This window comes from Lissotriton vulgaris, chromosome 1_1, assembly GCF_964263255.1.
Source record: "Lissotriton vulgaris chromosome 1_1, aLisVul1.2, whole genome shotgun sequence".
NCBI lineage: Eukaryota > Metazoa > Chordata > Amphibia > Caudata > Salamandridae > Lissotriton > Lissotriton vulgaris.
Window position 1 is genome coordinate 1,943,100,591 of NC_141685.1, and position 13,743 is coordinate 1,943,114,333.

General features: G+C 46.5%; 1 protein-coding gene across 1 annotated transcript in view; it reads right to left on the reverse strand.

Annotated features, from left to right (window-relative positions):
• The window catches only part of LOC147751414 (uncharacterized), a 609,436-nt gene extending 605,569 nt beyond the window's left edge, over nucleotides 1–3,867 (reverse strand). Inside the window, exon 1 of the mRNA XM_086933195.1 lies at nucleotides 3,727–3,867. The gene's annotated coding sequence lies outside the window, so the exon portion shown is untranslated. The remainder of the gene's footprint in view (nucleotides 1–3,726) is intronic.
• Nucleotides 3,868–13,743: the final 9,876 nt, after the last annotated feature.

Below are 13,743 nucleotides of genomic sequence, written 5' to 3' on the forward strand. Positions count from 1 at the left end.
GGTGCACAGAGGGCAAACAGGAAAAAGAAGGAGGGAAAAAACGAAAAAACTAGTGTTTTAGCAGAGGGGAGAAGGAAAAGGAAAATCACGAAGGCAAGAACGAGGCAGCAGGAGGGGGGAGAGATATAGAAGGCAGCAACGAGGCAAAGCAGCAACGAGGCAGCAGAGCAGGGCTCAGGTAGGCAGCGGGCTCAGGCAGGCAGTGGACAGGAGCCCCCAAGCCCCCCCCTTGCCACCCCCCCTCACCCCCCCCCCCGAAATTTGGCTCTAGTTTGTATGTATGTGTATATGTATTGATAACATAAGATCTCCAGGAGAAAGCTACGGCTGTCTTTATTTGAGACAAATAACGTAGTTGAAATTCATAGACGTTGTGAAATAGAAACGTGTACCATGCAACAGTGGGCGAGCCCAGTTCACAGTAATGCCTGCTTATATCAAGAATATTAGAACAAGCATTGGAAATGCAATAGGTCTCGCATTAGGAAAGTTTGAGAAATTGGTATTGTAAAGGACACTTTTTTTATTTATGTGTTGGTTTTGAAAATAGCAAAAGTAATAGCTTTGTCAGTTACAATGTCAATAGTTTTAAGTTTTGCAAATGTGACACCTATAGCATTTGTAATGCAATGTGTGTTGTCTTTATGTGACTTAGATGTATTGATATTGCAAAGAACAATGGCTTTTAATTTTGTAAATAATTAATACTTAAATAAAATGTATTGTAATTTTTAATGGCAATAGCTTAAACGTTTGTAAATTCATTTTGTGAAGATTATGTTCAGTGTATTTTATTGTGACGAAAATCCAAGAACATTGCATTTCCACCTGGTGGTGGATGTGGTGGTGAATGTGGAGGTGATGGTGGATGTGGTGGTGGTGGTGGATGCGGTGGATGTGGTGGTGGATGTGGTGGTGGTGGATGCGGTGGAGCATGTGTTGGATGTGGTGGTGGATGTCATGGTGGATGTGGAGGTGATGGTGGATGTGGTGGTGGATGCGGTGGTGGATGTGGTGGTGGTGGATGCGGTGGAGCATGTGGTGGATGTGGTGGTGGATGTCATGGTGGATGTGGAGGTGATGGTCGATGTGGTGGATGTGGTGGTGGATGCGGTGGTGGTGGTGGATGCGGTGGTGCATGTGGTGGATGTGGTGGTGGATGTCATGGTGGATGTGGAGGTGATGGTGGATGTGGTGGTGGATGCGGTGGTGGTGGTGGATGTGGTGGTGGTGGATGCGGTGGTGGTGGTGGATGCGGTGGTGCATGTGGTGGTGGATGTCATGGTGGTTGTGGTGGTGGATGCGGTGTTGGTTGTGGTGGTGGATGTGGAGGTGGATGTGGTGGTGGATGTGGTGGATGTGGGTGTGGTGGATGTAGGTGTGGTGGATGTGGGTGTGGTGGAATTGAAACATTTTTGATATTAATTACTGCCAACGAAATTATTGCTGTTACTCAACAGCAAACGACCATTGAGAAAGCCAAACTCCCCACCTGGCACATACCCCCTCAATTCAGGTCATGACCCCGATTGTTACATGACACTCAGGAGAGCTACTAGGACCCTCTGTCTCAATTTTAAAAATATATATTATGTAGCTGTGCAGCCTTGATCGCTCCAATTTTACTTAATATGTAATCTTGAGTGAATATGTAATTTGTTAATCTGTAACTCACGTCACGAGTAACTGCTGTACATAAAAGTAGTGTTGTCTACTACCATGTCACTTTTTCCTTATGTAATTTACTTCGCTCTAGTCTAAAGCGCTCTGGCAACTCTGGGTAAAGTACGCGCTATGTTAAAAACACATAAATAAATAAATTGCAATAGTCCTGTTAGGTTTTTGGTGCACGTCAATTTTTGTGTTCTATAACTGGATGCAATAAAGGAAAGCTGGGAGAGGAACCAAAATTCAGGTTGGGTGGCACATACTATGGAAATAAATTAAATAGGCCAAACGCCTTTTGGAGACCCCCTCCCCCAAACACCTTTGCATCCCACTTATAGCCCAGTGACGAACAGTATTGGGAGGGGTGATCTGTTGGAATTGGAAAGGAGGGGGAATTTGTGAGGGAGAGCGAAAAAGAGCTGTAAAGGGAAGTGATGGGAAATTAGGGGGAGAGTAATTGAGCTGGGAGAAGTTCAAAGGGAGGAGAAAGAAGTGTGCGAGAAAGAGAGGGGGGGGAGGCGGGAGGGGGCCGTCTGAGGCGAGGTGGCGTCGGTGCGGTGAGAGGCGGATGTGGGGCGACACAACAACAAAGAAGCAGTGAAAATAAAGCAACATATGGCTGGGGAGTTGCAAAGACCGTAAATTAATTATAAAGGGAGGTGAGATAATGAGAGCACGTGCTCAGTCCCCTTGAAGGGGAGGGGGCAATGGCGGGCGCGAGGCAGAGACTGCAGAGTGATGCGAGGCTCCGGCGGGGTGGAGTGTGCCCGAGAGAGATTGAAGGGGAGGGGGCAAAGGCGGGCGCGAGGCAGAGACTGCAGAGTGATGCGAGGCTCCGGCGGGGTGGAGTGTGCGCGAGAGAGGAGGGAGGCTAAAGGGCGAAAGAAGTGTGCGAGAAAGAGAGGGGGGGGGAGGAGGGAGGGGGCCGTCTAAGGCGAGGTGGCGTCGGTGCGGTGAGAGGCGGATGTGGGGCGACACAACAACAAAGAATTTATGACCCATATCATTGAATGTTTTAAAGGTTATATTGTCCACATTGTTTATATTTGCGAAGAAGGGCGCAGTTCAGCGACTTCTTCCGCCTTTATACAAGCGTTGGTGGAGGTCTAATATGCTTTTTGATTGGCGGAAAAACGTCCAATCCGGAAAACGTTACTATGGGAACACGACGCGTTTTTCTTCGCGTTATTCACAGCTCTTTGATCTTATCGTGTAAAGCAGCGAAAACAAAGCAACATATGGCTGGGGAGTTGCAAAGACCGTAACACGGCGGGCAGGGGAGGGGGCGGAGCGGGGAGAGGGGAGAGGTGCGACACGGCAGGCAGGGGAGGAGAGTAGGAGGAGGGGGGAGGAGAGTAGGGGAGGCATGGCCTAGCGGCCGTGCAATCAAGAAGTGAGGGGGCGGAGCTGGGGAAGGCTGTGAGAGAGAGAGTAGGCAAGGCAGGCGGCTGGGGGCATGTGCACGCGCTTTTAAGCTCAATGCGCATGCGCATTGAGCTTAAATTTCTCATGCACTGCAAGGAATCGCCACGATTCCTTGCAAGTTGGTTAAAGAGTGGATAAGCCCCCATAGTCTCTCAAGCTCGATGCGCATGCGCATTGACAGACGAGACCTAAAAAACTGCCACGCGGAGAAGGCTTGTTGTTCATTCCAGGTGAATATTGGTTAGCTTAATTTATGCGTGTAGGAGCGGGGTGTGAAGAGGAACTACTACATCGTCATCGGCTTGTCTGTAGAGTAATGAATGCTCAAGGCTCCAATATTTGAAATTGCCACCGGAGACAAGGACAAAAGCCAGCACCTCGTCTTCTGAATTAATTCAGGATATTTTCGGAATACATTATTTGGCTCCTTCTTTTATTAAAATAACCAACACTGCTGGATAAAAACGGGAGGGCAGTTGACACCACAATTTTTACAGCAAAACCCTGGAGGAAATACTTGTCAACGGATACCCAAACGATTATAATATTTCCTTAAACTATTTCACGTGCATAGTTCAGGACCAAAATGTACCCCCTGCGTCAGATACGTATACACCACGCGCGCGCACGTACCTTTTAGGGGCACACAGCTTTCTCCGGATTCTGCTTGCAGTTGCCGCCTGACCAGTGCTGGCACTCAGTGGCCTTCAGCTACCGAGCCAGAGAATACAGACGACCCACAAAATACTATCTGTGCTGAACTATTCGGAAAGCAGGGAACCAGGTCAAAATTTCAGTTTATATCATATTATACTGCATAATAAATCCCGGGAGGGATCTTCGCTGATGCAGCCCTGCTTTAGCATCAGGCAAGGTGTTGCTAAGAGCGACAGCGTTGCATGAGGTAAAACAAATATTTAATAGAGTGACCTCAGCATTTGTTATTATACCACAGGAGTGGCTGTTAGCAGTTTCTGTAGATACAACAGTCAGAGAAAAGCGGCGTTAAGCTGCACATTGTTTACGCACTAGATTCAATTGCCTTTTGGCAGAAAATAAACCTGTCATGGCTTCACATCTTAGGAACGGACGACTCATTCGAAACCCACGAACAAAGCAATTTTTAAATGGCCATTTTGTAAACTCTTGAGAATTAAATTCAAGAAACATGGGCAACATGGACGGGGAAGGGGTGTGTGTTGGGTGGAGGGGGGTGTTGTTTGCGGTCATCGCCGGTCCGTCCGGTGCTGGCCCAGTGACAATGCGGTATTATCATCAGGCAGCACACGTTGCCTTAACGGACGCCCGTGTGTTATAAGCAGGGAGGCCGTCAACATTCATTTTATGGACGCCTTTGGTCGGTAATTTTCACAATTACAGCAGGCTGTGCTGATCCCCTGAATGAAGCCCCAGGAGTTTAAACGTTCTCTCACTTGGGGCCTCCCATGCTTCTCTTTAAACTCTAGGGGCTGCAGCACCCCCTCCCCGACCTCGAGTAGCCTGTGGAGAGGCCCATTGTCATTCTGTCTGCTGCTGATAACCACATAAAGAATGACAATGGGCTGTCTGCCTTTACCTTGCCTTGAAGGCAAGTGACTCGCTTGGAGCCAGTAGATTATACCACCCACATCTGAGCAAAAAAATCTACTGTTACTATTAGATCAGTTTGCTTTTTTTTGTTAGCCTTAACTGTTTAGCTCGTTTTTATTTTTTATTTGTAAATATCAAACATTACTTCTGAACCGAGTTTCCCAGCCTCATGCAGTTTTGCACAACTAGACTACTGCAATGCAATAGCTGAGAAGAACATGTACATGTAAATGTTCTCACCTATTGCATTGCAGTAGTCTAGTTGTGCAAAACTGCACGAGGTTGGGAAACTCGGTTCAGAGGTAATGTTTAATATTTTAGTAACACAATAAATACGAGCTTAAACAGTTAAGAAAAAAACGGAAATTAGATCCTCAACACTGCAACCAGGTGTTAATTCTTAGCCCCCCTGAAACATTTCTGCGGACGCCCATGATTGGAAATGAACCTCCTGGGCAGCCCAGTGTTAGGCTGAGAAAGCCAGGAATCTCTGGAGAAGGGACGGTGTGTTCGTGAAGTTCTACATTAAACTGTTCATTGTATTCTTCACTTCTACGTCTGTTCTACATACCGACTTAACTTGGCGCACTTAAACAGCCAAATAATCAGTTCACTATATCAACAGCAAAACAGCTGAGTTTCAGTCACTTTCGTGCCACCTACGTGCAACAAGACGAGATGTCTCCACACACTTTCTTTTCTACTGCGACAGGGAGAAGTCCATGCTTACCCAATGACACATATGTAACTGCTTTGTACAGCCTGAATTCCCTGCTATTTTACCTTATGCTCTAGAATACATTTCTATTCATAAATTGCAAGCACCAAACACTAAAGAAGGGACTCTGATTCGAAAAATTGTAAAGGTTACTCCAGCGGTCCCTGTTGAAGCACTGCGCCTCGAGTTATCCATGGTTAGCTCTTTTGCTGGGGCTATAGCAAATATAATAAGATGGGCGTGCAATTTATTACACGCTGGAGTAGAATCCTTAGGAAACATTTAAAAGCGAATCTGTGCAATATACTTTTAATAAGAATCTTAGCACAGTGCTAGAACTTTCTAAGTGCACAAATAAATAAATAAAGTCTTGGACTCCTTCACTTTTGAAGTTATTCTTGAAGAACTTGACACCACGAATACGCTATGGGCTCGACTTAAAGCACTGCTCTCAGTTTACACTATATATCGTACATAGATGCTATAGAATATAAGATTCAGAAAAGATACCCGCTGTTCACGTTAGCACATAGCATCCAATGCTGCATTATTTAGTTGCGCTTAAGGATTCTGTTCAAGATATAACTCATGTATTCAATCGAAAACCTTATTTGATCATTGTTGATAATAATCATAAAAGTACATACATACATAATCATTAAAATACATATAAATACAGCTGGTTTAAAAAAAATCATGTTTCGAAGGACATATTATTCCTCAGATGTACCGACTTTAAAATAAATACAGCAGTAAAAAAACAAATGTCCTGTGAGTCGAGTCCAAATAAAAGCCTCATGGCAGATTCGATAGTGGATACATTGTGTTTTTTGAAAAGTGGTTTCAAATAGGTTTTACGGAGATGAAGGTAAAAAGGGCATAACAATAGAAAGTGCTCCGAGCTTTGCTTTGTAGTCCCATCACATGGACAAGGGGCGGTAGTATGAGTCTTAATATGTGGATACGCAACAAGCAAATTAACAGTCCCCATCCGCAATCTTGTCAAAACATATTGGTGAGAACGAATGGTAACCATTTTAAGGTATCCTGCGAATCCCGGTTCTACCATGTTATACCTATCGTAAAAAACATGTGTAGAGTACTGAGAGGTAACAGCATTACGCTTTACAATACTGGCCCTCAAAAATGCATGTTTGAGCTCTTTCTTGGGGATGTCTATAACACAGAGTGGATTATCACACACAGTTAGATTGAAGACATCTTTAAATACACGGATAATATAGTTGAGCCAGGGGATACGGGAACATTTATCCATGTGGAGACAATCTAAAATGATCTTTTTTGTGAACCCCGTCTGCTCCTTAATCCAAATAGATCTCCATACTAAGAGTGGTCTTAGACTAATCAAATCAGAAAGATGTTCCAGACCAACCTCCTGGTGGATCAATTTGGTTGAATCAGTTGAAGGTAAATACAAAAGCTTTTTAACAAATTTATTTTCCTCCACCTGGAGCATATTATGGTTACAATGGCCCCATACACCTGAACCATAGAGGGCCAGGGCAACACATTTATGACGATATAAGTACAACATGTCGGGTATCCGCCTAGAACCTAGCTTAGATGCAAATTTAAATATGCCAAAGGCACACTTGCCCATTTTCGCTCTTACATATGTCATTTCAGGCGCCCACATCCCCCCACTATTATAAGTGATACCCAAATAGCAATATTTGTCAACCACTTGTATTATTTGATCCATAACTCTAAAAGGTCTTAGATTTTTGACTTTCTTGCCACAGGCCATAATAAAAGTTTTTGAATTGTTTATTTTTAATTTTCTCCCGTTGATAAAATCCACAAATTTGTCCATGAGTTTCTGCAGCCCCAAAGGGGTTCTCGAGAGTAGAACCGCGTCGTCAACGTAAAGCAACACCGGGATGGGTATACCATCGGCGGTCGGTGCATCAGCACTGACGGCACGTAGTTCAGACTCAATGGCGTTAATAAAAAGGGAGAAAAGAAGGGGGGCAAGGACGCATTCCTGCCTAATACCAGAGCCTACCGGAATACTAGAGGAACACTCACCTAATTGCCCATAACGAATCTTTGCCGATAAGTTCCTATACAGTTGGGCCAGGAAGTAGATGATTTCCCGTGGGGCACCCATATCCAGTAAGGTTGACCACAGGAGACCATGGTTAACCAGGTCGAAAGCACTGGAAAGGTCAGCAAAACAAAGAAACAGCGAGCCTTGCTTAGCACGTGTATATTTGCCTATGATGAGGTCCAGGTTTATGCACTGTTCTATTGTGCCTAAACCCTTACGGAATCCGAACTGGGAGTCCGCAAGGACACCTTTTTCTTCAACCCAGTCCTCCAAACGGCTCAATAATACCCTACTCATGATTTTTAGGGAGGCAGTAAGGAGGGAAATCGGGCGATAGTTTTTTGCCTCTCCTCTCGCACCTTTTTTGTAGATAGGGATAATAATAGACTCCCCCCAGGCCTGAGGGGCCAGGGTCATTGCTGCTGCATTAAACACCTTAGTCAGCAGTGGACTCCAAAGGGATACCTCGGCTTTATAAAGATCGACGGGTACCCCCTCGGGTCCCGGTGCCTTCCCCCCCTTACTACACAGAATGGCAGCATCCACCTCGGTGACTGTAATATTAGGAGGTAGGGGGTGGCAACTACAGCATCCCTATCACCCCCTACGTCTAATCCATCCGGGTTAAAAATGCTGGAAAAATGAGCAACCCACTGTTCTTCGCTCACCTGGGTAGACAATACCGGGGCTTCGTCCTTCTGGAGAAAAGGACTATTGACCGTGGACCAGAATAGCTTGGCATCCTTAAGATCCACGGCCATGGTCAGGTTGTTCCAGGCCTCTTCCCTTAATTCCTATTTCCTGGCCTTCAGGTGAATTGTATATTCCCTCCTCAGAGCCCTAACTGCTTCTCTATCCCTAGGTTTGCAGTTAAGAGCAGCTTTTAGTTTTTGTAGGGATTTAGTGCATTCCTTATTGAACCATCCTCTAGTAGTCTTAGTGCCTTTAGGTTTTATACCAGTTAAGATTTTAACGATATTTTTATTAATGGTATCAAAACTTGCTAATATGTCGGCACTACCTTTGTCGGGTTCAAGACAGCATTCTACCTCATCTATACAGGCTGACACAATGGTACTTAGTAGGCGTTCCTCATTATGCCTACCCCACTTAATTCTGGGGCCATTGGATCTGTGTGGAACTACGTCTGTCACTGTACCATGCGACACGTTTGACTTAACCCCCCACAAGGAAAGATACATTGTTAGGCAGTTGTGGTCACTAAGGGCTAAGTCTACTATTATGGGGGAGGTACATAAAGCCATAATACTAGAGGAGACAATGAGATAATCAATAATCGACGCACAGTTCCTACCTATAAAGGTTGGTACCGGGTTACCCTCACTGTCTACGCCAGGTAACATAATACATAAATCCAGTTTGAGCATGAGAGTATTTAGAGAATCCCCATAGGCCGAGTGTAGGAAGTGGGCCTGATCTTCCCCAACCTCCCCACCATACCCACACACCCTCATGCCAGCAAAGGGACACATGTGAATAATAAAATCGCCTCCCCACAAAATTTCAAAGGACACTCCACTACGGTCACACAGCCTGTCGAACTCCGCATCAAGATCTTCAACCCTAACAGTATTTGAGTGGTTAAAAACATTGTTATAGTGATTTATTATTAGAACATTCCGCCCATTCCTATGTTGCAACCATAACAACTGCGAGTGCAGACCAACAGTCAGATGGATTTTCACTTGTACCGGCAGCCTCACAGAAAGCAGTATCACCAACCCACCACTGGCTCTACCCATGTTGGATGGCTGGGCTTGACAATTATAGGCAACATAACCATCAAGATAGACATCTTCGGTCGCCCAGGTCTCCTGGAGACATAAGATGTCAAATTGGGTTAAAAATTCTAGCCACCCTAAGCGATGCGTCTTGTTGTTCCACCCAGCAATATTCCAGCTCCCCAGCTTATAGACTCTCTCTGTTAAACTTACATCCTCGTTGGGCAGAGGGCTCATGTGGGGAGGGGTTACATTCCTGATCATGGGAGTACTACCACACATCAATGTGCCTATAGGTGTTATAATACCATCTCCCGAGGTAAAGGAATCCGGGTTGCATTGAATCTGCCCAATATTGAATTTATTACAACTAGTATGACGGGCAGCGTCATACCCCTTAAGCAAATTGTCCACAGTAGAGCCACTTGCCACCATACACAAACCCACATCCCCCCCTTCATTGCCACAAATTCCCTCGCCCTCCTCCCCCGTGACTGGTTGGCTTCAATCACAATCCTCCAGGCCACTAAACAGGTCAAACCTATTGGTGGTCTCTAGGGGCGTGAAGGGTTTAAGATGATCCATTCTCCTGTGTGCTAAGGAATTATGCCTTGGGGCCACAATGTTCCACCCATGCGGGTCAACTGCTATTGTGGTATATTGACCATTGGATGTAAATCCGTTATTATAGACGGGTGGACAGTATGGGTTTGGATACACTTGCCTCAGCAAAGGGGGGGGAGGGGCTGACGGGAATTGGTGATGGGGTGGGAACACCACTGAACGAGGATAAAAATATGTGAGAGGGCGAGGTGTAATATGATTGCTATTGTGATCTGAGGACCAGTTAAGTATAAAATGAACAGCATTCTGGTCTCTAAAATTTATGACCACTATGTCGCCCTCGATGTCTTTGGGTCTTCCCCCTAGCCATGGGAGACGACAAACATGGACGATTTCGCCATTGATGTTATTTGCAATTGGTCTATACAAACTCAACCAATGCATTATTTTATTCTTCAATTGGGCAAAACCCTCACGTTTGTTCGCCTCTAGCTCTGGCACCCCGGTAAGTATCACCACGAAAGGCACTGCTTCCGGTGGAAGTTCTGGAAGGGGGCCCTTGTTGTAATTACCCCGAGTAGGTCGTCCATTCCCCCTATCCCTCTTTTGATTCCCAGAAACTAGACCTAAGCTCTTCGTCGGTCCGCTGACCATTGCAGCGGGGGGCAGTGTGGAATTACTTTTTGGTAATACTGGATTGGCTTTAGGTATAGTTTCTCTCGCAGTATGTAATGATTGTGACATGGCTACAATCTGGGCAGGGGCAGGTGTAGGGATTATAACTGGAGTACTTGAAGGCGTTGGTATGGTGGAGGTTTGTGGAACAGGATTAGATGGAACCTTGGTAGTTGCTAACTTACTACCCAGTTCACACTCTATCTTCCCAAGCCTATCATCCATTTTATTAAGTCTATCTACGATAGCAAGGGTATAAGTCCTTATTATGGACTCTATGCTATGATTAGGACACCATTTAGGGATTCCTGTGGTGTCACAACAGCAGGGGAGTTATCAGGGATAGAGCTGACCTGTACTACTATAGAGGAGGGACAAGAATGTATAGGTGATGTGGCTACCCTTCCTTTATCTTTTGCTACTACCCGCTCTCCCCCTAAACTAGCATCATTTTTAATACCAAAATCAGCATGATTAATTTTTCTCTTTGGTAAGTCGGACCTTTTCTGCCTTTTTTTATTAGGTGGAGGGCCATACATTTTGATGGGCGTGACTTTCTTTGCCCTATTTCTTGCTGATTTGGTTTGCCTATGGGTGGGGGTTATTAATGCCTTAGTTGTAACTGTGGTTTTATTTGTACTGGGATTAATAGGTATAGATATAATATTAGTAATATCCTGGGGTTCTATGTTGGTCGTAGACGTACCCTCTCTGAATATTAAAGGAACGCTATCCTGAGAGAGAGTACAAACATTCTCAATTGAAGTGCCATCCAAAGTAGAAGTAATCAGAACAGGTGAATCAGTTAATAATCTATTTTTTAGGCTTTCTACCAAGCGTCGACGCTCAGCCCGGCGTTCTGCTAGGGTAGGAGTTGTGGGGGAGTCCATGACAGATTTCTTGAAATAATTATCTAATTTCCTATTAATCAAGCTCACAGGTTTATCAGGGCCAACATACTCCGGGGTTAAGATTTCGATAGACATAATAGCCAATGGTGTTAGTCCCCCAAACACTTACTCCAATAGTCCAAAACTGTACAATGTTCGACCAGGGGTTCTAGCCCGGCCCGGCCTCCTCAGGCCTCGGAGGGCCACAGAGGGCCCGCTCTTTGCCCGGTGTTCGCCCGCGCTTCTGTCAGCGCGCGTCCCGCGTTCGCGTCTGGATGCTGGGCTAAGTAGGAGGAGGAGGGGGGCGGGAAGAGGCACCAGGTGCGCGCGATGACCTGGCGCAAGCACCTCTGGGCCTCGCTGTTCCGCTCCCGCTGACCGCTTCAACTCCCTCGGCAGCAGTACAAACCCTGGGGTGGAGCGCACGGGCTCAAACAGAGTTCCGGCTTCAGAGCAATATTAATCAGAGTAAGGTGGAGCACACGGGCTCAAGGATTGCAGGGTTCCGTCTTCAGGGCAGTTTAATTACAAGCAAGTCCCACCACTTTGCCAGGACACAAGCACGACTGCGAGCGGCTCCCGCGAAGCGGGGGCCGCGAGTCGTTAAGAGCTTTCAGGGAGGAGGGGGCGGGAATAGGCACCAGGTGCGCGCGATGACATGGCGCAAGCACCTCTGGGCCTCGCAGTCCCGCTCCCGCTGACCGCTTCAACTCCCTCGGCTGCAGTACAAACCCTGGGGTGGAGCACACAGGCTCAAACAGAGTTCCGGCTTCAGGGCAATATTAATCCGAGTAAGGTGGAGCACACGGGCTCAAGGATTGCAGGGTTCCGTCTTCAGGGCAGTTTAATTACAAGCAAGTCCCACCACTTTGCCAGGACACAAGCCCGACTGCGAGCGGCTCCCGCGAAGCGGGGGCCGCGAGTCGTTAAGAGCTTTCAGGGAGGAGGGGGCGGGAAGAGGCACCAGGTGCGCGCGATGACCTGGCGCAAGCACCTCTGGGCCTCGCAGTCCCGCTCCCGCTGACCGCTTCAACTCCCTCGGCTGCAGTACAAACCCTGGGGTGGAGCACACGGGCTCAAACAGAGTTCCGGCTTCAGGGCAATATTAATACGAGTAAGGTGGAGCACACGGACTCAAGGATTGCAGGGTTCCGTCTTCAGGGCAGTTTAATTACAAGCAAGTCCCACCACTTTGCCAGGACACAAGCACGACTGCGAGCGGCTCCCGCGAAGCGGGGTCCGCGAGTCGTTAAGAGCTTTCAGGGAGGAGGGGGCGGGAAGAGGCACCAGGTGCGCACGATGACCTGGCGCAAGCACCTCTGGGCCTCGCAGTCCCGCTCCCGCTGACCGCTTCAACTCCCTCGGCTGCAGTACAAACCCTGGGGTGGAGCACACGGGCTCAAACAGAGTTCCGGCTTCAGGGCAATATTAATCCGAGTAAGGTGGAGCACACGAGCTCAAGGATTGCAGGGTTCCGTCTTCAGGGCAGTTTAATTACAAGCAAGTCCCACCACTTTGCCAGGACACAAGCACGACTGTATTATATGGCTGCCCAAACAAAAAACTGGTAGAGAGGCCCTATGGCGTTTAAAAAAAAAACAATATGCTTTAGATATAATATATTCACTGTTCAAAGTCTAATTGTGCTTTTAAGATCGCCACCTAATGAATTTGTTTGCCATAATCTGTTCTCATTTTTTTAATGTTGTTAAAAATAATTCTAAAAGAAATATTGTGATTGGTTTTTATAATGAAAATTATGCTTTGTAATATTGCTAATTTGATCTTTTTTGTTGATCGCTGCAGAGGTCTAAATCAAGTAAAACTTTTACTTTACTTTACTTTACAACCTTCAAATTTGTTATCACTTTGGCCCCATTCTGTGGAATCCACAATACGAGAATTACTCTGGGACGGACATTCCTCATGAATTGCCATTAACAAGCTGACCATGAGCAGGTATGACGGGGGCATTGCACTGTCTGATATTAAGTTATACTATCAAGCATCTCAATTAATCGCGAACAATAAGTGGGCACACAGGGAGCACGATAACCCAAACTTTCTCATGGACCGATGGGTACAGGGTAAAGGCGGCTATAATCGGGCCTTGTACACAAATCCACGCACACTTTACCTCACTGGGCCCAAGGTTCGCACAGTCGAGATCTGGCATGCAGTCAACAGGAAATGGGGCTGGGGCAACACACTCACCAAGGCCACCCCACTCTGGGAACCTGACATGTTGGGTCAACTTAGTCAATGCCCGGGATTCGACAAATGGGACATGATAGGGATCTTGGTGGTGGGCGACAAATGGGTGAAAGGTAAACTGGCAACATTCGAGGATATGCAGGCCAATTACCACTAAGCTCGCACTGAGGTTTACAGATACTTACA